At 46.0% G+C, this 23,425-nt stretch overlaps 1 protein-coding gene across 8 annotated transcripts in view; it reads left to right on the top strand.

Moving 5' to 3' along the window:
* The window catches only part of APBB2 (amyloid beta precursor protein binding family B member 2), a 681,814-nt gene that overhangs the window by 370,812 nt on the left and 287,577 nt on the right, over positions 1–23,425 (top strand). The window lies entirely within an intron of this gene.

A 23,425-nucleotide genomic window follows, 5' to 3' on the forward strand; every position in this document is an offset into this window, starting at 1 on the left:
CCAGCTTATTGTATCTTCTGTAGGAGTCCAAGATCTCCTGTACCTTGTGGGAGTCTTCTTCAGAAGTGATCTCTGTAAGTTTGGAGGGCTGTCGAGAGAACCAGGAGACGACCAGGGATTTCAACAAGGAAAAATGGATCACATGTATCTTTAACATGGTTGCAAGTTTGAGCTGATATGGCACAGGTCCTATTTGACGCAAGACCAGAAAAGGATCTATAAATCTGGGCACCAAACAAACTGAAGGAACTCAGATTATGTATGCTTAACCACATCAAGTCTTCAGCATGAAATTGCAGAGCCATCTACATCTCTTATCCGCGTGTTTCTTAGTCTGGGTTCTGCCTTGAAAATCAACTGGTTGGTTATATAGCCTCAGATCTTGGAGCTCTTGGGTTGTGAAGCAGACTGCCAGACAAGAGAGACCGAGGTAGAGGAACTTGAGGGTGCTTGCTGTAAATAACTGGAAGGGAGAAGAGCCAGTGGCACTAGTGACATGACTGTTGTGTGAAAACTCAGCCCAGAATGGACCAATCATCTTGGCTCTCATTGACATATAGGTGAAAGAAGATCTTGAGGACCTGATTAATTCTCTGTTTGGCCAATTCCTTTTGTATGGTAGGCTGTAGTGAGATCCAGGGTAATGCCAAATTTTTTACAAAGACGCACAGCTAACAGTGTGCCGTAAAATACAGATTTATGTGCATGTGTCCCACCTTGGAATGTCCATGATCCACCTCCAACTCCACCCTTTTTTTTGGTTTTTTTTTTTGCTCGAGCAGGTGCACATACGAGCGTGATGAGCGGCTTTTAAAATACGCGTTGCTCATGTGCGGCCCATATGCTCGCTTATATGGGCCTTTTAGCGCGAGCAACACCATTACAATTTACCCCTGAGATTGGGAAGAATTCGAAAGGCTGCTTAATGAATGGAAACATGAAACTCGCAGAAAATTGCCATCTTTATGAGTCCCATGAGAAATGTTTTTTTTAAATTGTATTTTGTGCTCAATTAAATTTAAAGGAGAAGTGGTGTTTTTTTTGGGATAATGAGACTTAGACCTTAAGGAAATAAAATAAATCAGTATACGTCCCAAAAAGTCAACGCAAATATGATTGTTGGAGCATGACTGACCGCGTGTCCAAAACACCAGTGTAGCAAATGTATTTATTAACTGAAAGATGAGGCATTGCTGCACCCAATATACCTAATTTTCAGAGTGTCTTGAATAATTTTCTTGCCAAGAAAACCTCTGGTATCATTTGCTGTCAGGCCTGAGTAATATAAGCTGCTGGTTTGCAGGATAATTCACCCTTCTTTGCCAGCATTCCCCTAGAGAAATACTTGTATGCACCTGCGTACGGCGCATAGCTCATGCAGTGAGAAGCTTACAGTAAGCATGCTGTTCTCTAGCGATGGTTGGTGACATGGGAATATCTGGAAAAATGTACTTGTCCCCAGATCTTGGTTCTGCTTTTTTTCAGCTTAGCTGCACAGTCTCTCACTGTTGATGTCTGTAATGTGCTGCTTGATGTGAAAGAGATGCTGGATAAGAAGTTGTGTACTTTATCTCACATGGTTTTGCAGCTAAATTGAAACTGGAAAAAAAATAACTGGGTCATGTCGACTTAAAGGAAAAAAAACTGTGCCACCTAGTGGATAGACTAGAGCAAATGTTAAGACACTGGAAATCTGAATGAGCTTTGTAGAGCAAATAACCCATCCTAGGTCCTTTTGACTGATCATTTGCCCTAAAAGGGAAACTTGAAAAAAAAATTATTCTCGAATGGGGGTGCACTCTGGTAAGAATTACTTTTAGAAAATAGCATGAACTTCCTGTAACTGAGACCTCGTGAGTGTCAGGAAAATCTATAATTGGGAATCTGTGCAAGCAGGGCCGCTGTTTTAAGAGCTGCAAGCAAGTAACCCCCCATGCCATGAGGGGCAAAGAGGCATTATGTCACAGAACCTCAGCCAGCCATGCATGATAGGGCCTGCCGGCAGAACGGATCCTGACTTCTCTTTCCCCAGCTGCAATCCCTGCTCCTGTCTCTCCTCCCCCCCACTCTGTTATTTAGGCACCGCAGATGGTATCCAGCATGATTAGAACAGCATACTGCCTCTTCGTATCTTCCTGCTAGCAGTCGCCCATCTGCACAGGACCAGATTCGGAATATGAGCTGCGTGGGACCTGCTGTGTGGTTCATAACCCAGAGAGCCTGAGCGGAGCAGTGCCGGTGCCGCATGGCAGAAAAAGAGGTGTCAATTCGAGGAGGAAGGCATGGAGGCTGACATGGACACAGTGATCGCAGATATTTGAGAAGGCTCAATGACTGGAATATGGTATATGGGGGGGGGGGGGGGCGGGAAGAGCTGGGGATCGGACGAGTGGAGGAAGAGGGCCTGGCATTGGGATGGGGGAAGGAAGAAGGCTTGTGATGGGGCCATGGGAGATGTGCTGGGAGAAGACTTAAGATTGGGGAGGGATCCAAGATGAGGGAAATCAGGATGTGATGGAAGGGGGGGTGTCGTTTTTTTGGTTCAGCTTTGGGCCCCAGCACATTTAAAACCAGCCCTGTTTTAAGGTTGTGGTATCTTTGACGATTCATGTGTTAGTCCAATAATTCAGAAGGGACCAGTGGGGTTTTGAACACTCAGAGACAATATTGGGCCAATAAAAATGATCACAACCTGCAAAATACCCAGCTTTCCTAGCACCAATACAGTACTCTGTCCTAAGTGAAGTCTGTTCAGGTTTTCCAATTGTAAAGTACTGGGCTGTAACAACCTGGGCATCAAATTGCCTGGGCACCTAAAATTTGGCTTCGTCCTCCAAAAAGAGAGGGACTGGATTGGAATGTGGAGCAGCTGTGACCCAGGCCGGAAAAGTAAAGTGGCAGTGGTGGCTCGGGCTGGAAAGTGGAGTGGAGACAGCAGAGGCCCAGTGCTGAAGCAGCCACCCGGACCATCAGATGAAGCGGCAACAGATGCCGGGACTATCAAGTGGACCAGCATTGGGTGAGAGAGGCTGAAGGGGAAAATACAAAATGTAAAGAAATAAAGCTGTCAAAAATGTTTCTGCCGGTGTCTGCATTTTCTAAAGAAATGTCCTGCTAAACAATATTTGGCTTTCTTATGAACTGTTTTAAGGGAGATTGTTTTACTCCTCATTTAGCCCATTGGTCATCTAAGTATAGGGTCTAAGTCAGAGGTGGGCAAACCTTGGGGCCTTAAGGGCCACCTTGGATGGTCCAGGTGTTCTGAGCAGAGGGGGAATGGGTTATCCTCTTTCAGCTTCAGGAGCAGTGGCGGATCGGTGGGGGAAGATCGCCCCCTCTTAGAGTTACAGCAGTAGCAGAGGTCACCAGTGACATCACTTATAACCCATGCATCTCGCCTCCATGGGCCTTAGTTTGCTTCCCATTGGCCTAAGCCATGAGCGGAGGATGCTCCCTTTCCTTGAGATGGAGAACCTGTACAACATGATGTGTTAATGTTCTGCCACCCGACCCCCACTGAGGACATGATGTTAGACCTCCTTGTTAGAAAAAAAAAATGTTTTAAAATCATGGTATTCCCTCCTAATATTGTATGGAATGCAGAGAGCATCGTGCAGGTTGTTTCCTTCCTGCAGAATTAAATACTGTCAGTCATTTTTAAGATTTTGTGTTCTGTTCTACTTATTGATTTTCTTTTGCAGCAAAACTCAAGTGGTGAAACAAGCTTGCCTTCCAGACAGATATTTAACATGGTAAAGAGTTAGCCAAAATTGAGAACTCTGTACACAAGCTACACAGCATACTTGTAATAACAAATAGAATTCATTCACTTTGGGGCCAGGGAATGCGGAGGAGAAAGTGTTAACCAGGAAATAGAGACGGCCATTTTTCTGAGCTATCAGATTTGACAAACAGTCCAGTATTATGTATTTAGCCCGATCAATATCTTGAATGCAGTTGCCCTTTGACAACCCAGAGGCAGTGTGCCACAGATTCAGTCGCACGAAAAACCTGAGCATAAAAAATTAGAGAGAATATTAAAAATGAATGTCTGTTCCAGCTATAGCTTTTTGGGGGAAAAGCCCGCAATTATAGGTATGTTCCTAATGTGTCCATTTGTAAATCAATGTCAGTGCACGGAAGTTAAGTTCTCATCTGTTTACAAAAGAGGCACATGACATGTTTGCTCAAGCACAGCTAGTTTACTGAACACCATAATCACCAGAGATAGGATCAGGATACAATATATATATCTATATTTTTTCGTGCATAGGCAACAGGACATGACAGAGTGATGCTGGACAATGTGATGGCACAATGAGGTCAGTATTGTGTAATTCGGAGAGCAGAAACGTTATTAGCAGGACATCCCTCCCAATGAAGGTTTGCCGACCCACCCCCGGGAACAGCAGGTCACTTAGTTTTGGGTACTTGCTAGGTTCTTATGGCCTGGATTGGCCACTGTTGGAAACAGGATGCTGGGCTTGATGGACCCTTGGTCTGACCCAGTATGGCATGTTCTTAAGTGTTTCACTGAATATACCTAGATAAAGTTGTCTGGGTAACTAGGATATGTGTTTTTGTGACCAGAGTTACTCGGCTAACTATGTCCGGGTAGCACTGAATGGCAGCACTATCTGAACAAAGTGAAAATGTGCCCCGGGAACACACCCTGCATTGCCTCTTCCTACCCGGCTAAATTTTGTATAGGTAATGAAAAAATTCATCAGGGGTGGCGAAAGGGGAAAAGTCAGGTCTGCAAAAGTTACCTGGACAAATGCTTTGAAGATTGACCTCTGTACTTCTAAATATTTTGGGTCTGATTTTAAAAAGTATTTACACGCGGAAAACTGGGTTGTACTCGAGTAAGTGGGCTTTTGAAAATTGCTACAATATCAGCCATTGAATTGTCCATAGGATTTACTCAGGTAGGTGCACTTTATTTGTGTAAATGACTTTTGAAAATTGCTACAACAGTAGTTACACTTACGCGTATAAATGCTTTTTAAAACCTTAGTATTGAGCCCTTTTCAGGAGAATAGCAGAAACACAATAGAGAAATCCCAGTGCTATGGTATTACTGAACTCATTAAGCTGCTCTTCTCCCGCACCATTGCAGGCTTGCTCTTCCAGTGGGGGTTGTATGTGTGCCAGTGAATGGATTGTGCCCGCACATAAAGTGCAGGAAGTTGCACGCCTTCCCCCAGAGCCTGTTTCCCGCTCTAGAGAGCAGTAAGGTGGAGGAGTTACTGAGAGAGCTCCTCAATCAAAAATCATTTTGTCAACAGTGCAGGTGCAAGGGTATTAGGCGCCCTAGGCGAGCCTTCTGACTTGCGCGCCCATCCACTCCCTGGTCTTGGTCCCGGCTCCTACCGCATTCGCACCTGCTGGGTGCATGCTTCTTTGGGCCTCGCGGGCACTGCTCGCGGCCCGCCGAATCTCTACTCCTCTGCCGCGAGTGGGATAGGCTCTGCTCGTGGCCCCACATGGCTGCTCTTCGGCGCCCCCTAAGGGTCAGTGCCCGAGGCGACTACCTAGTTCACCTAATGGGACGCGCTGGCCCTGTTTGTCAACACATATTGTGGCAAGGTAAGGATGTGTCTAATTTTGGAGGCTAAGCAGCCAGGAAAATGAAAAGTGACTTAACTGTTTATTTCTCTCTTCTCCTATCTGGCTAGAGAGGAATACAAAGATCTCTAGGCATGGCGGGAGGCCTTAAATGGTGGTGGTGTTCCCCCATGGCTGAAATGCGTCGTGTTCAACTATCCAAGTAAAACAGCCATTTTATGTACAGGCAGTCGCTCTGTTGTGTAGCATTGTTCATTTTAAATATTTTAAAAGAAGCTACAGGTATTTGTGAAATGATGCTATTCCCTGATCATGGAGCAGGCAGTCGACCGTGGTAGTACTTCTGTTGACCCCATACTGCAGGGCTGAACAGACAGCAGCAAAATGTGCACTGGACATTTGCCCCTGTGATATCTGTATGCAGTTTTCTAAATCAGTAAATTGCAAAGCATTTCTGGAAAGGCGCTATAGAAACACAGATTATGACGGCAGATCAGGACCTCAAATCTGCCCAGCTCTCATTTATTTTTATTGTCCTTGTGGAGCAGAGACGCTGAATTTTATAAGCCTCTGGATCTCAGCCTTCATAGTCGTGGTTTTTTTTTTTTTAGTTTCTAATGCTTAATACCATCCCCTCATAAAAACTAACATCTCCTCCCCTGGCTACGTTGTGGCTTATATGGGAGACGACCATAAAGCACAATATGTTCTCTACATGGTATGCAGTTTGCGATGGAATTTTAGAAAGCCTGGGCCCAGAAACCAGAATATCCTGGGCCCTGTGCCAGCCTCAGAAATAGATAGGCCGAGGACTTGGCAGCCAGCGAGAAGGGAAGGGAGATGCTCTCCGAGGCAGTTCGAGACTTCCTGGCCTTAGCAGTGCCTCCTGTTCGCTGCCGCAGTCAGATTTGCTACAGATACAGGAAAAAAAAAAGCATTTCTGAATTATAGAAGAGGAAGATCTAGGTTCATTTTTTTTTTAAAATTCGTTCCTATGGAAGAGACATTTTTAATAAGGACTGTTTAAAGATTAAAAAAGATGACAGTGGAAGGATGACTCTTTCCCTTTCTTTTTGACATATCCTTGCTTTCATCGACCAGTGAGATGTTTCGAAGCAAATATTGCACGGTCGTTTTAAATTACAAAGCGAGCATGCACGGATTGTGTGTTAACCCCGCACATTAATGTTTTAATGAGGCCAAGGCAGGGCATACAGTGCAGAGCTGTTCTATCTGTAACAAAAGCAGGGCCACAATTGTGGAGCATTGGATGGCTCAGGGGAATGGTCCCTTCTAGAGCCACTGGTTCAAATCCCAACTAAGGTGGCCGGGGTGACATGGTCTCGGCCTAGTTCCAGGGCCCAAAGCAGAAATGTTAAACATCTAAGAATCTGTGAATTCTGCTGTACACCTTGGCACTGGCTTGTGCCAGGAATACGGCAAAAGAGAACACACAACTTTCACTTTCAAACCTTACTAAGACTTCAGGGTTTTTAGTCTGCCGTGCCGTTCCTGACACTGCAAACCCGGTGGCATCTCTAGATAGAACCAATTGGAGGGCAGGGGGGGGGGGGGGGGGTCAAAATGATATTTCCATACATCATACCCACCCACCAGTTTACCCCCCTCCCTTAAACTGAGCACCAGAGAGACAAGAAAAAGTCCCAAGGGCCTTTTGTGAGATTTTTAAAAACCTGTCCAGTTTCAACTTCCCAGTAAAACTACTGTTAGCCTCTCGCAACCAGTTCTTCTGTGTGGATATGAGAGTGAAGTCTGGAGTCTGGGCAGGAAGGAACAGAATCTCAAGATAAATCCTGCATCTCCATTTCTGTAACATATTCCACCGCCACAGACATTCCCCAAACAGGCCCACGACACCGATCCTTAGAACTCGGCACACACACTAAAGTATCTTGATATTCTGGTGTCACCTCAGTAATAGCAACACAAACACCGTCTGCCGTCAGGTGTTTTGTAAAATAATACAAAACCCTGTAAAAAAAGACACTTGGCACCTATATAACAAACCTATCATACTGTAACAGTACTAACGCCAAGAACTCAAACAGCAACAACCCTACCTTTTGATAAGGCAGCACTGTAAACAGAACATCAGTATACCTCCTATTATTATTTATTCCACTTTTTGGCACTTCAAAGCAGATTACATTCAGGGACTGTAAGTGTTTCTCTGTCCCCAGAGGGCTCACAATCTGAGGGCCTGATACACCCAAGGTCTTTTCCCATAAACACAGAATGGAAGAAAAGCTTTAGGGAATCAAGCCCTAAGTTTGCAAAAACAAAACAAAAAAAAAACCAAACAACTGGATTGCTACAGATCTCTATACAGAAACTATACACTAGCAGAATCCCCCACCTTGGTCACTTGTGCAGAACATGGACAGACCTTCACCTAATACAGAATAAGGGACTACACATTAGAACCAGAAAAACGCAAACAAAAACTGAAAAAGAAACCCCAAGAAGCCAGTCTCTGTGAGCAGTGCAGTACTGAAGAAAGAGGAGGAGATATACATTGCTTCCTGTACTGTGCAAGATACAAAAACAAGAGAACTGCACATTTCTCAAAGCTGGCATGTTTCAATCTCTAAAATGTGAAAATAATAACTTTTCTACTCTTGTTTGGGCATTTTTTTAAATTGGGTTAGTCCCAGTTTCTTTTCTGCTTTCCTGTGTTGGTCTTCTCCCAAGTTCTTTTCCAGAATTCCCTATCCATTTTTCATTTTTTCTCTCTTCCTGTCTTCTCTCCTTTCTCTTCATCTGTTTCTGACATTGATCTTTCCCTTGCATCTTTTTCTCCATTTCTCTTTTCTGTCTCTGTATCCACTTGTAGCTAGATTTTACTCCCCAAGCATTCCCAGAACAATGCAATAATACTTAAACTCCTTATTTTATGTTTTATATTTTATATCTGTGTATTTTATATTTTCCTAGCATGGAGCAGATGGACTCATTCTTTTAAATAAATAAATAAATAAATAAATACTCTCTGGTCTGTAGTCTCCCTCTCTTCAGTTTTAATCTACCTACCTTCAGCTTTCTATCTCCCACTCTCCTCTTTGTCTCCTCTTCTGTCTTTCAACCACTCTCTGGTCCCCCATTTACACCCTCTTTACTTATCCCCTACCCAGCACCTTATCTACCTTCCTTTGAGTTTCATTTTCTCACCAGCCCCATCTCCTGACACCCAGCTCCTTTCTTCTTTTTCTTACCCCCCTACCCAGCTTCTTGTTCCCCTCCTCGCTCACCCCTGTCACAGACCTGTTTCTTTACACTGCCTCTTTACGTCTTCCTAGCCCTTCCAGGTCCTTCACACCATCTCTCCCTCATTCTGAACACTCTCACCCACTTCTTACCCTCTCCCTCCCTCCCTCCTAAATGCTCTTTTCTCCTCTCATTCCCTCCCTTCTCACTCACTCCCCTTGGAAACTCTCTACCTTTCTCACCCCATGCCCTCCCTTCAGAGGCTCTAGAGGGAAAGGTTACTGTCAGAGACAGATTAGAGACTCTATCCTTCCCCATTCTCACCTCCTTCCTTCCCTCCCTCAGCTTTTTCCCCCTTCTCACCTTCTCCCTCTAGAAGCTGTCCTCCCCCTTCTCCCCCTCCCTTAGTTCTTCCCTTTTCACGCCACCGCTCTCTGAAAGCTCTTCTCACCCTTTCTCTCCCTCTAGAGACTCTTCCCCTCTTCTAATCACCCTTCCTATGCTTTTCACCACCTTCTCACTCTCCCCTCCCTTGGTTCTTTTACCTTCCCATTCCCTTGCCCTGAGGGTCTTTCACCTCCTACTGTCAGTGTTGGGGCAGAACATGGCAGGCCCCACGGCTGCTAGCCCTCTGGATTCTCCTCACTGTCCCGCACTGCGTAAGCCAGCAGCAGAGCAGTGTTCACCATGTTAGGAGCTGTGTCATCAGTTGCTTTTATATTTTTATTTTATATTTAGCTCAGACCTTTTCACTGATAGCTTAAGGTGAGTTACTTTCATGTACAGTAAGTATTTTCCCTCTCCCCAAAGGGCTTACAGTCTAAGACGGTAACATTGAATCAAGCAGTGCGGGCCCATATATAGGTACATATGCACACACGAGCGCATGTATGGAGGAATTTTAAATTGTGAGCACAAGAATTAAAATACACCCATCGCTCGTATGTGTGCTCCTAATTTTAAGTAGTTACATGAGCAAGCATAGTTTGTGTATCTTCCTTAGGACTGTTCGGCTTTAATGCGCGCAGGTAAGCAGATTTTAAAACATGCTGTTGCGGCCATCGGTCACAGACGGCTGCGCCCTCTATTGCTCACCTTTTTCCTGCCTGACTCGGTTCCTTTTGGGAAGATAGCTGCCTCCACGCCGACCCTTCCAGCATCCCCGGTCCAGCATGGGCGATTGCGTTTGCCATCTTTCTCCCGGAGTCACCTAGGGCACGCGCACGCATGCACAGCCCCGTCCTTTACATGTGTCATGGCAGGAACCTCAGGGGCGTCCCCACCGCATGACGTCATAAGCTCTGATATTTAAACTCCGTTCACGATTCCCAATACGAGTTAGTAAGGAATCCTCCATGCTGATCTCTCTATGTTACCAGACGCTTTCACTCTGTGTACTCTTGCTCCAGGACGACTTGGGTACCCGCTCCTTGGGGGCCTTGCCTCGCTCCTCTACACCCTCCGGGGTTATCTGCTACCAACAAGGACGCCTAAGGTAAACGCTCTTTGGGGGCCTTATTTCGTCCCGGACCTCCGCTACTCAGGGGTTCTCTCCTACTACAACTGCCAGGATCAGAGTGAGTACTACCGCTCCAGTTCTGTCTCTGCATTGTCTCATCTCGCTCTACATAGATCCTTGGCCTACCCCGCACCGCAGACCACTACCAGATCTACTCTCACTGGCCTTTCCATCTAGGCCTGGGTTCTCGGCCTACCCCACTTTGCGGATCACTACCAGACCCATCTCCCTCTCGGGACCTGGTGAGACTCTAACTGCCTTTTCCACTCTGCAGCCTTCAGACAGAATATTGCCATCAGGCATCTCCTCTTCTAGCTGGGATCATTGCCCGTTCCTTGGGTTACCATCTACGTTGCAGTATAATAAAGACTAACTTTCTCTGTATCCATCTGTGCTTGGAGCTAGCCTATCGCTGCAAGTCCCTGCAGGGCTCCGCCCTGTGGGAGGTGCCATCTCTTGCAGCGACCAAGGGCCCACGCCTCAATGTCCAAAATACAACACATGCTTGCATGAAGGACATTCTCAGTTTTAACAATTAGCTTGAGCAAACTGGTGAGCTATCTCAAGGTTATCCAGTCCCCTCTGGTTCTTAAAAGAGATTTATGCAGACATACACCTCATCAAGTGCAGAAATAAATATGTGCAGCTAACAGCCCACCATGCTCTGCAGCCGCCAGATTTAAAATACGGATTTACGGGCGTAAATGTTGGCCCTGCCTCAGAATGCTGACTCCTCCACTTTTCCCTGTGCTTTTGGTTGCTCGCACATGCGCATACATACACGTAATTCAGCCATTTTAAAGTATGAGCTGTTTTACTTGGCCCAGCTGCTAATGTATATGGGCCTTTTAATCCGAGCAACTGTTTTAAAATTCACCCCTTAGGCTGTATCTGAGGCAACAGAAGGTCAAGTGACTTGTCCAAGGTCACTAGGAGGGATAGTGGGATTTGAACCCTGGCTTTCTTGGTTCTTGGCCCACTGCTGTAGACACTAGTCTACTCCTCTATTAGCTCTGCAGCAGCAGGAGATGATGTTTGCACTAACACTTCTTCTGCTGCCAGCTTGCACAAGAGGGGAGGGAGGATCGGCAAGTCATTGTACTGTACAACCTCATACTGAGCAGGGGTTTGTGTTAGCTTGGACCCAATCTGATGTCTGAAACTGGGATGGCAAGCCTTCTTTTTTTTTAGTGGTATTTATTTATTTATTTATTTTAAAGTATTTTTACATCCCACCCCTCCAAATAGTTCAGGGCGGGTTACACAATACCGTACATAGTAAATAAAAGCATACTAAAATTCAAAATAAAAGCAAAGGTAATTACAAAATCTGATACAGATGTAATAGTATCAGCAGGATACAAAGCTGAAACAAGTAGTTCTGCTGGGAAGAAGGGCTGGAGTTAATCCAAGGTATTAAATGCTTGCTTGAACAAATAGGATTTTAGTGCATGCTTGAAAAATGTAGGATCATTGATGGTGCGGATTGCAAGTGGTAATGAGTTCCAATAAAAGTGGTCCTGCTATGGAAAAGGTGCATTCGTGAGTCTTGGGCAATCAGCAGATTTAGGAGAAGGGACATCGAGTAAGTTCTGATTGACAGAATGGAGATTTCGAGTAGGAGTTTGAATCTTTAAGACAGTAAATCCAGGATGATTTAATGTTAAGGTTATTAATAGTGACAGCCAATTTGTAACAGGCTCGCCAGTGAATGAGAAGCCAATGAAGGGAAAATAACACAGGGGTGATATGGTCATGCAGTCTAGTACCTGTCTAGTTCTTATTACTCCTTGCCACCCCATAGCAATGTCTATGAGCAAATCACCGCCTAAGTTATGTGTGAGCAGTGTGGCCTGCCTCTAGAACCCTAAATTATCTTGAGTGTTGGTTTGTGTGCCTGGGACCCTAGTTAGCTGCATCCTTTCTACTGCTCCTGGTCCCAGTTTGGATGCAAAAGTGTGAATACTAAATATGAGACTAACGAAGGATTAGCCATCTGTTCTACTTCTTCAAATGTTAAATGTGTTTAAAGCATAAAACACACAAATGGCACAACCTGCATGCAGTCATCTGTTTTACTGCTCTGTGTGGACAGATCCGTTGACTCAAACAGATTTTTTGGGATGTATTTAAGTCAGATGGCAGTAGTTTGCCAGGGTATACGGGTCTGTCTTTGAGACTCTGGTTATCTGTGCCCCGGCATCCAGGAGCAACTGTTTGGGTCACTGAGGTCTACTGTTTATATCCTGTTGATATTCCAGCAGGAGATTTCTTACATCAACTGTAAATAAAAGCTATGTCCGCCCACCAGACTTAAGGTGTTTTAGCCTTTTCTTCAAGTCCTCCGCTACTCAGCTCCGTCTTACTCCTTGATATTCAACTTCAGCAGCTGGTTTCTTCCCTGCACCTCCCGCTCAAGGGGAGGGTGGCCATGTCTACAACTTTCCTCTGTGTTCATGTCTCTCCTGTCTTCCCCCCTGCTGTGCAGCTCACTAAGCTGATAGAGGGACAGAGCTGCTCCCAAACAAGCAGGTATTAGACACCTTTGGTCCCAGGGGTGCAGCTGTGACTTTCCCATAATCATAGCCCTGTTGCATTTAGCCATCTTTACTATAATAAATATATTTCCTGACCCATCTTGTTTGTCTGTGCTGTGAGTCCTGACTAAAGTGTAAGCTCCACGGAGCAGGATCTGTCTCTTATACTCTGTACAGATTTGCATACATCCAGTAACGCTAAAGAAATAAGCAGTAGTAGCAAGTCAACCAAGTGTCTCACGCCTGTATATATCCCAGAATTAGGGTTACCAGATGGTTCCATATTTTCAGGGATTAACTGATCCAGTCCTGGTTTTTACCATTTGTATCGATGAACTTGTAGTTCAAGTTAGATGCTATTTCTTTCAGTTGTGAAGAGACAGAAAACAATTTGAGATCCCTCCCAATGTTCGAAAGAAAATCTACAATAAGCCGGTTCTCTCATCCTCTGAAAGGGATAATTCACAAAAGAGAACCAGGCCAGAAGGTATGAGGCCTAGGATTTCTTCTTAGCCAAAAAACAGGAGCTCAAACTAAACTCCTAACTCTTTTAGGGGCGGATTTTCAGACGAGCGCGAACAGCCTACTTTTGTTTGCGCTCCAGGCGCAAACAAAAGTACGCTGGATTTTAGTAGATACGCGCGTAGTCGCGCGTATCGGCTAAAATCCTGGATCGGCGCGCGCAAGGCTATCGATTTCGTATAGCCTGCGCGCGCCGAGCCGCGCAGCCTACCCCCGTTCCCTCCTAGGCCGCTCCGAAATCGGAGCGGCCTAGAAGGGAACTTTCCTTTGCCCTCCCCTCACCTTCCCCTCCCTTCCCCTACCTAACCCACCCGCCCGGCCCTGTCTAAACCCCCATCCTACCTTTGTCGGGGGATTTACGCAGCGGGCCTCCTGCGCGCCGGGCCGCGACCTGGGGGCGGGTACGGAGGGCGCGGCCACGCCCTCGGGCCGTAGCCACGCCCCCGTACCCGCCCCCAAAACGCTGCCGACACGCCCACTCCGAAAACCCCGGGACTTACGCGAGTCCCGGGGCTCTGCGCGCGCCGGGAGGCCTATGTAAAATAGGCTTCCCGGCGCGCAGGGCCCTGCTCGCGTAAATCCGCCCGGTTTTGGGCGGATTTACGCGAGCAGGGCTCTGAAAATCCGCCCCTTAATGTTCAACCAAAAATACACACATCCACAAGGGGGTTCTGTCCTTACATAGGAACAGCTAGCAGCCTCAAATAGATGGGATGCCCCTCAAATACTACCCTGCCTTCTGATAGGGACCTACATACGAATTGCTACTTCATAATAGTATTTTGTTAACTCCTTTTTATTTTTTTTTTGACTATTTATACCCACCACCCCACATTGCATGCCCTGGCAGCACTGGAAAACCTCGCTGGCCAGAAGGGCTAGAGAGAGCTCTCCACTTAGATGACCCCTCAGCATGGCTCTTTGTGGCTAGTAAGGCTTGCCATTGTGGCAGCAGCAGCCTTCCTTCTCTTCCTTGTCCCCAGTGTAATAAGGTGCACTACTAGACGATTGCACCACATTTTGTGAATAGAATTGAACTCCTGATAAAGGAATACATTTTATGTATAAAAAAAAAAAGTTGTGCACAACCTCAAGTGAAAATGTGCAGGCAGATTAAGCTTCTCCGTATGCAAATCCCATGTTAATCATGGCATTAGCTATTGCTTTTCAATGCAGAGAGAGAAATGTAAATCCCTAGTCAGAGATAGGGTAACATTTCTGGGGCTAGTGTTAGTCTTTTGGACTGAACCTGGAATTCTTGGTGTCAGGCTCCTGATTACAATTTAGGCGTATAAAAAAATGACACGTTATGAGCCAACTTATGCTCCTAACTCAGGGTTTATGTACACAACTTTTATGTGTGCATAAACTTCAATCCAATCAGCTCGTCTAAATCAAGTGAGAGAAAGAGCCCTCACAGACAGGCCTATCCAGTACCGAGCGGTAGGAAGAGCTGCGTTAGTGCCTACGGCACCCGCGGTTACCGCCCGCACAGTGCAGCTCACCTACCGCTCGATCCTGAAGCCTAATTATATGTAAATGTAAGCCGCGTCCGAAAAGCCTTAGGCCCGCGCAACCCAGGATACTGGATAGAGCGCCTAAACAGGATCCTGGGTGCGCGGGCCTAAGGCTTCACGCCACGCTGGTATCTGTCATTTCAAATGTCATTTGAAATGACAGATAACAGGAAGCAACGGCGGCGACAGCGCAGAAACAACAGCGAAACGACTTGTCAGTGTCCCCCCTCCTCTCGGAGCAGGGCGCGAAAAGCCGCCTTGCTCCGGGAGGAGGAGGGACACTGACAGCGGCGAAGCAACGGCGAAGACAGCGGCGAAACGACTTTTCAGTGTCCCCCCTCCTCTCGGAGCAGGGCGGAAAAGCCGCCTTGCTCCGGGAGGAGGGGGGACACTGACAGCGCAGAAGCAACGGCGAAGACAGCGGCGAAACGACTTTTCAGTGTCCCCCCTCCTCTCGGAGCAGGGCGGAAAAGCCGCCTTGCTCCGGGAGGAGGGGGGACACTGACAGCGCAGAAGCAACGGCGAAGACAGCGGCGAAACGACTTTTTAGTGTCCCCCCTCCTCTCGGAGCAGGGCGGAAAAGCCGCCTTGCTCCGGGAGGAGGGGGGACACTAGCAACGGTGAAGCTTTCCCCCAGCCCGGACGCCGGCAAAAAACTTACTATTTTGCAGCCAGCCATGAGCAGGAACACGATCTGGCCCCCGTAGCTCCTCCCAACAAGATGGCCGCCTGCATGGGGAAAGCGTGCAATTGGCCGCTCAAGACGTGATGTCGTGACGTCACGTCTTCAGCGGCCAATTGCACGCTTTCCCCGTGCAGGCGGCCATCTGGTCGGGAGGAGCTAAGGCAGGCCAGATCGTGTTCCTGCTCATGGCTGGCTGCAAAAAAGTAAGTTTTTTGCCGGCGTCCGGGCTGGGGGAAAGCTTCGCCGCTGTCATCTCTCTCCCCACCTCCCGGAGCAAGGCTGCTTTTCGCGCCCTGCTCCGGGAGGGGGGGAGAAGAGATGACAGTGGCGAAGCAACTTACTTTTAGCTTTTAAGTTTTTTTCGCTTATTTTTTGGATTCGCCGCTGTCATCTCACCCCCCCCCTCCCGGAGCAAGGCAGCTTTTCGCGCCCTGCTCCGGGAGGGGGGAGAAGAGACAAGCGGCGAAACAACTTACTTGCACGGGGGAAAGCGGTCTCCGTGGCAGCCCCAGTCCTCTCCCCTCCTCCCGAAGCCAAAAAAAAAAAAAAAAGCTTTTTTTTTTTTGGCTTCGGGAGGAGGGGAGAGGACTGGGGCTGCCACGGAGACCGGCACCCATGATCGCGGCCGGGGCAGGTGAGCGGGGGCTGGGGGAAAGCTTGCCACCTACCCTTACCCATGCCTCTACCGCCTGGGTCAGGGTAGGCGGTAAGTTTGCAGGTTAAACGCGCGACAAAACGGCAGGGAAAGGTAGCGTTAGTCGGGGCGCGGGTTACGGGATGCTAGGGGAATAGCTAATTGGCTCGTTTGCATGCAATATCGAGCTAATTCGCTCGTTTGCATGCAATATACATGCCGCGGGCAGAAGGGGTTACCCGGGGAATTTAGGACGCGGTAGGAGTAGGTTAAAGGGGATTCGGGATCGCAGGAAGGGCTAACGCGGCCGGAACGTGAGTTAAAAGCGGCTTAGGAGCAGGGTAAACACGGCCGCACTTTACAGGATAGGCCTGAGAGGCAGGTCTGAATTTATGGAACATGCTTCCGGTAGAACTTAGAATGGAGGTGAATTTTAAACAGTTTAAAAAAGGATTAAAAATGTGGCTTTTTAAGGAGGCATATTCCAATCAGCCTTGAAGACTGTTTTATGCTCTATTTTACTGTTTACTGTTTTATGTATTAACATTCTGATTTTAGTTTTTAGGTTTTAGGTAGTTTAGAGTTCATACAATAGATTATTTTAGGAGAAAAGAGGTGAAGTGAACAGGATTTTTGATGTATTTTAGGATTATTTTATGTAATGCTGCTATCAGTTGTAATTTAAGTTTTTTATGTATTTTATTTGATTGTTTTATTGTTTATAATGTATTTATTGTTGTGAACCATTGTGCTAGAACCCGTGTGATGGTATATAAGACCCAATAAATAAATAAATAGCTAAATGTGCAGAGCTCACATTGCTCAGAATCATCACCATCAAAGAATGTTTTTGGTGTATATTCTTAACATCCACCTCAAAAAAGACCAAGGCAAAGAATTGTAAAGGTTATGCCAATCCCTTACCGGTCTTTTTTTCCTGTTTGACCAACACAAAGGGACCTGGATTTTTTTTTTAGACCATCCCTAGAACTGTCCTCCCAAGGCTGGGATTGGTCAGCTTGGCTGTATGTATTGGGGCTGTGCACACATATATCCATTACCTCTATTGTATCAGTACTTGGTTGAATGCCATTTATCAATGTGCTGTTTACCTATTGTAAACCCAAACTCTGCAGCAACATGCTTTGAGGTCTGCTGGAAAGGCATGAGATAAATAAATAATGATGCTTTCTTAAAATTGGTGGATCTTCATTTTACAGCAGGTTAAAGTAGCAGACCCGCTTGCTGGTTAAAAGGTCCTTCCCAATCTGCAAATTACCTCATTTATACTTAAATATAGGTCTGCCTTAGAAGTTATGGCATTAAGAAGAAAACATTTTATAGGGAAAACAAATTAAAGTGAAATCTACAAGAGTCTAAATATATATTCTAAAAGTCTACTGCTAAAAACTCAAATAATTGGTAAAATCTCAGATAATTTAAGATAATTATTCTTGCCTCACAATGAGGCTGATGTAGTAAGGTGCGCTGAAGCTGTGGCGGGTTTATGCTAAATGTCCGTGCGTTTGTATGCGCGGTTTCCTGCGCAAAGCCCTATACAGGGATGTAATAAGGGTTTTGTGTGGGGGGGGGGGGGGAAAGCGCGTACCAACACGCTTGCTGACAAGCGTTTTTTTTTCTGCCCAAGTGCATGCTAATAGAATGCAAAGAAGGCGATTATATAATCATACGCAATGCAGGGAGCCGCAGTGATGCTAATGCGGGTTTTTTACCGCCATGGTCAGGGCACGTGTTAAGTGACAGCGCCAACTCGGGGGGGCCATTTTATTCCATTTCTTGCATTGGTGTGGTGTGGTTGTGATTTTGATAATGGAGATTTGTGATTGTGCCATGTTTTCTGCAGCATACAGTCATTCAAAATAATAAAAATACATCCCAGGGTCATACTTTAACAGAGAGATGTGTTTGCGGCCAGATTAGCTAGGCGCTTTTCTGGACACCCGAGTGTCCAGATTGGTGATTATCTAGGCGCCTTTCTGGGCGCCTGTTCGTCCAGATTCGCGGCCATCTGAGCACCGGTCTCACTGCCATGCCAGTGTGAATTATCGCCCATGAAAATATTTGACATTTTTTCTGCAGCACAGTTATTTGAAATATTAAAAATACATTCCAGGGTCCTTCTTTCACAGAATAGGGAGACCTGTTCACTTGTTCGCTTGCTTTTATGTGTGGATTATCGTGTGGCTTTTCAGCACGGATGCACCCACTTATTACATAGGGCCTTACTGCGCTTAGGTATGCATATTTCTTCATGAGTGTGCAGATTTCTGCGTGCAAATCATTTGCATAATTTTTTTTTCTTAACATCCCACGGAAGCACCAGCGTTAGCCGCGTACGGAAATCAAAACCCGTGCTCATAACTGGCACTTGTTTTGCCATTGATCTTATTACATCGGCCCCAATGTGTTTCTCCACACTGACAGAATCACCTTTCCATCAGCAGCTCCAGAAACAATTGATGATCAGCTGGAAATATTCAGGGCTTTCTAGAGAGATACTCTGGACTTGTCACAGAAGCCCAGCCTCAGCAGCATTATTGCATCACTAGGTTTATGATGCATCAGTGATGTGCTCAGGTGAGCCACCAAAATCAGTTCAGAGCAAAGCTGCATTTAAGACAGTGGCTTAATAACTTTCAAAAGAAGTGAACAGCGTAAGTGTCAGATCTCCTAGTAACATGCTACTATTAGTACTACGTAACATTACTATAGCGCTACACGACACACACACAGCTGTACTAACATAAAAAAAAGACCATCCTTTCTCAATAGATCTTACAGTGTAATAATACAAATTGTCTTGGATTGATTTTCTTCTTCTGTCATGTTAAGGTCTGAAGCTGCCATTCTTTTTTTGTCAGAGTCTACCTAGTGTATCTGTAATATCCCTAGACCTTGCTTACTGTTTTTGTGGTTTAGCCAGCAACTTGGTACTTTAAAATAGAATAAAATAAAATAGAAACAGAATAGAAATATAATTAAACAGAAACATGACAGCAGAAAAAGATGTCCCATCTAGTCTGCCTATCTGCCCAACTAATATAGCTTTATAATCCCTAGCATTCCCTCGGTTATCCTCTGAGTTTATCCCATGCCTTCTTGAATTCAGTTACTGTCCTTATTACCATTTCCACTGGGAGGCTGTTCCATGCATCCATTACCCTCTCTGTAAAGAAATATTTCCTTAGATTACTTCTTAGTTTATTCCCTTTTACCCTCATCCCTTGACCTCTCGTTATCGAGCCTTCTTTCCTTTGAAAGAGATCTGCCTCCTGTGCATGGAAACCTTGGAGGTATTTAACTGTTTTCTATGATATCTCATCTATCCAGCCTTTCCTCTAGGGTATACATGTTCAGATCTCTAAATCTGTCCCCATATGCTTTAGAACAAAGACCACTGACCATTTTAGAAGCCAGCTTCCAATCAATTTTTATCCTTTTGAAATTGCAGCCTCCAGAACTATACACAGTATTCCACATGAGGTCTCACCAGGGACTCGAAAACTGATGCTACTGCTGATATGATTTATGGGCACAAAAATACTTGCTGCACAGAAAACATTTTTTGTGCACATTAAATAATATTTATGCACAGAAAACATTCATTAAGTGTGTAAAGCATGTTTTCTATGCATAAATCCCTACTGTTAAGTCCCGGCATTGGAAATCCAGCTTCCGCTCGCAGATTAACACTAGCATTGGAAATTTTACTCCACCTCTGACCAGGAGTAAGATTTCTGGCCCTGAGGTAAGCCAGCATACCTCTCTTAGTTGTTGGAGGAGGGGATAGTAGCCAGTGGCTCCATTAGTATGGGGTTTCTATGCAAGGACATTAGGCAATTCGCGCAGTTTTACGTACACAAGCTTTGTGCCCAAAACTCCTTGCTGCATTTGGAGTAACATTTGCACACCAAAAAATGTGTGCACAACTGCAGATACAACTGTATACTCTGCTATTCTCATAATAAAATCAGCAACGATGTTGCATACGTTGCATCAGTTTTCTAAAGCAAACTTACGTGCCTCTGTTATAACATAAAAACATTAGAAGTTTTCATACTGGGTCACACCAAGGGTCCATCAAGCCCAGTATCCTGTTTCCAACAGAGGCCAATCCAGGGTACAAGTACCTGGCAAGTACCCAAACATTAAATAGATCTCATGCTACTAATGTCAGAAGCAAGCAGTGTTCACTTTGGAAATGATCCCACCAAAACTCTCTGTGCACCATGCTAAAATGAGTGTGGAAAGGTTTCTTGACATTTTAGGAACATGCTTTGTAAAGTCCAAAAGTATGCATTCAAGTCGAAAGCCCTCTGCAGCTCCACCCCAGATGCATCTCCGGATAAACCTACACTTTCAGGTCGATACTGTAAAAAGTGCGGGAGAGCCGGTGCTCTGAGTTGAGCGCCCACTCTCCCGATGAGCGCCCAGGCACCTCTCCTGGGCGCACGATTCTCTATTTAAAAATGAGGTGTGGCACTAATAAGGAGGCCCTAGAGACAATAGTGCGTCCCCAACGCCTCCTTATTAGCGATAGAGGTGACTGTCAGCGGGTACAACAACCAACGCTCAATTTTACTGGTGACGGTTTTCGAGCCCACTGACAGCCATGGGTTAGGAAAACGGATGCTGGTAAAATTGAGCATCCGTTTTTCTAACCCGCTGACCGGCGGGCAGAATTTTTTTTTCTTTTTGGTTTCTCCGACTTAATATCGCTAGGATATTAACTCTGAGGGTGTACAGAAAAGCAGTTTTTTCTGCTTTTCTGTACACATTTTCGGGTTGGTTAGATTTTAACACCTGTCCTTGGGCAGGCGTTAATTTCTGAGAGAAAAACGTGCGGCTTGGCTGCACATTTTACTTTCAGTATCCCAGGCGACTAACTAATAGGCTCATCAGCATGCATTTGCATGTGATGAGCGCTATTAGTTTTTGGGGAGTTGGCCGTGCGTTTTTTCGATGCGCTATTACCCCTTACACTATAAGGGGTAATAGATGCGTGTAAAAAATGTATGGCCAAACGGATGCTAAATGGTGCGCTCAGCTGAGCGGACCGTACTGTATCGGCCTGATTGAGTGGGCAGTAAGTGCAGCAGTTTACCTGCATATCAGGTGGTCAGTTCTGTAAAAGACCATCTCTGCAGGAAATTCACTGTTTTGCCTCAAGAAATGTCTCTGAAAATGTCCCTTCAAATGTCACAGCTAGATTTGCAACAGAGAAAATAAAATACATGCTTTGAACCACTAAGGGTCACTGGTGCCCAGCTAAAGACAGGAGGGAAAAAAAATCCCATGGTACAATCTCGATAAAAGGAGAAACCATCCCAAGCGCAATTGCGATGTGTTGCTGACATAAAGGTTTCCTTCATGCCTAGTAATTTCCCCCGATTCCAGCTGCTTTGTTCAGTGGCTCTCAGGTCCTTCTGGGGTTTTCAAACAAAGCAATGCATGGAGAGACCAGAGATCCCAGAGATCCCCAGGCTTATTTAGCAAACTCTTTGAGCCTTCAGTCGCCAACGCTATCTATCTAACCATGGCCCTGATGTGCTTAGCTGGGCACACGGGCACCTTTTTGTGGTGCTCACTCACAAATATCCAGCTCCTCAGCAAAGTGCCGCTCCTGAAGAATCAATCACCGGTACTCTCAGGAAACATGGATTGTGCTGATGTCTGCAAACTATATTGGTAGAAAATGGAAGAGTTTTGTAGCCAACGCAAACCTTAGGGGTTCTCCAAACCTAAGTTTGTCACCGAAACTCCTTAGCACTGTGTTCTTGCTTGCAGGATGCATAGTGGCTAACATGAGGCCAGCAGACTCCACACTCATTGGTACTAGATCAGAAGAAGTAAATCTGGGCCTTTGTTCAGGAGGTCTGTGACTGTGATCCTACCAATTGCGCTGTCCCACTGGAAACTTTCCCTCTCTTCCAGCTCCAGCTGATCCTGCTCACTAACAAGAAAGTTCCACAGAATCATTTCCCTCCCCACCACAAAGGGGAGGGTCTAAACTTCTGTTAACTCTTCAGATGTTGCGACCGTCGCTACCCAACTTACCTCTTTGGCGACTCCCTCTTTGCTTGTTGGATGTTTGGCTGCTGCGGTGTCATTTTGCCGACCTCCTCCGGCGTCCCCGGACCGGCTAGAACTGCACTCCGCCATGTTTCCCAGAAGCCTAAGGGCACGCGCGGCACGGCCCCGACTCAAGTACCAGCAGTGGTGCGAACCTCAGGGGCGTTCCCCTGAGATAATGTCATCTGCACCGGATATTTAAAGGTCTCTGAAATCGCTAACTAATCGAGTTAGCAAGGGCTTTCTCCAGGTATCGCTGCGGATGGGATTCGCTCTCTGCATACCTTGCTACTCTGCCTCCTCAGACTTTACCAGGGGTACCCGCTCCTCAGGGGCCTCGCTTTCTCTTTTGCCTTTCAGTCGCAGTCTAGAACCGGTACTCGCTCCTCGAGGGCCCACGTTCTCAGACCTGCTTCCGAATACCACTTCTGCCAGGAAGTCATCGCTGCCTACAACACCAGCGAGTTACCATCTTTCTCCCAGAGCTTTCCCTGGAATCAGGTACTCGCTCCTTGAGGGCCTAATCCATTCCAGCTCCTGGGCTGCTTCTAAGAGACTATTGTATGAGTGTTACCATCAAGGTTCTATTCCTGAGCTCTGCATACCCTGCCTACTCACTATACTTAGTTTCTCTATAGCTCTGCCACCCTGGGATCACTGTTCCAGTATCTGAGGGACTACAGCCCAGCCGGGCGCTTCCAGCTCACTACTGCCACCTCTGGTGCTTCTCAAACAGTTTAATAAAAGAACTCGTGTGTGTCTGTCTCCAAACTCTGAGCCTGACCGGTGGTCCCTCTCGGGATCTTCCCCCGGGGGCATGGTCATCTGCCACCGGCCCAAGGATCCACCCACAACTATCCCAAACAATAACATCAGGTCTGGTTAGTCAGCAAATTTTGGGGTCAAGCTGTATGTTAAGGGTGCACGGAAATTCAGTGCACGGTTTCATAACGCACATGCTAACCTTTTTTTAAAGTCTTGAAGCAGGACAGAACAGTATGCTAATGCCTCAAGTTTAAAAAAAAACACACACTAACCAGAAAATGTGTGCAAGACATGCTTAGCATGCATAAAATAGTTTATGTACACAGATAATGTCTTCTGCGCATAAAGCATGATTATATA

Source organism: Rhinatrema bivittatum, chromosome 1 (genome assembly GCF_901001135.1).
Source record: "Rhinatrema bivittatum chromosome 1, aRhiBiv1.1, whole genome shotgun sequence".
In the NCBI taxonomy this organism is placed as follows: Eukaryota; Metazoa; Chordata; class Amphibia; order Gymnophiona; family Rhinatrematidae; genus Rhinatrema; species Rhinatrema bivittatum.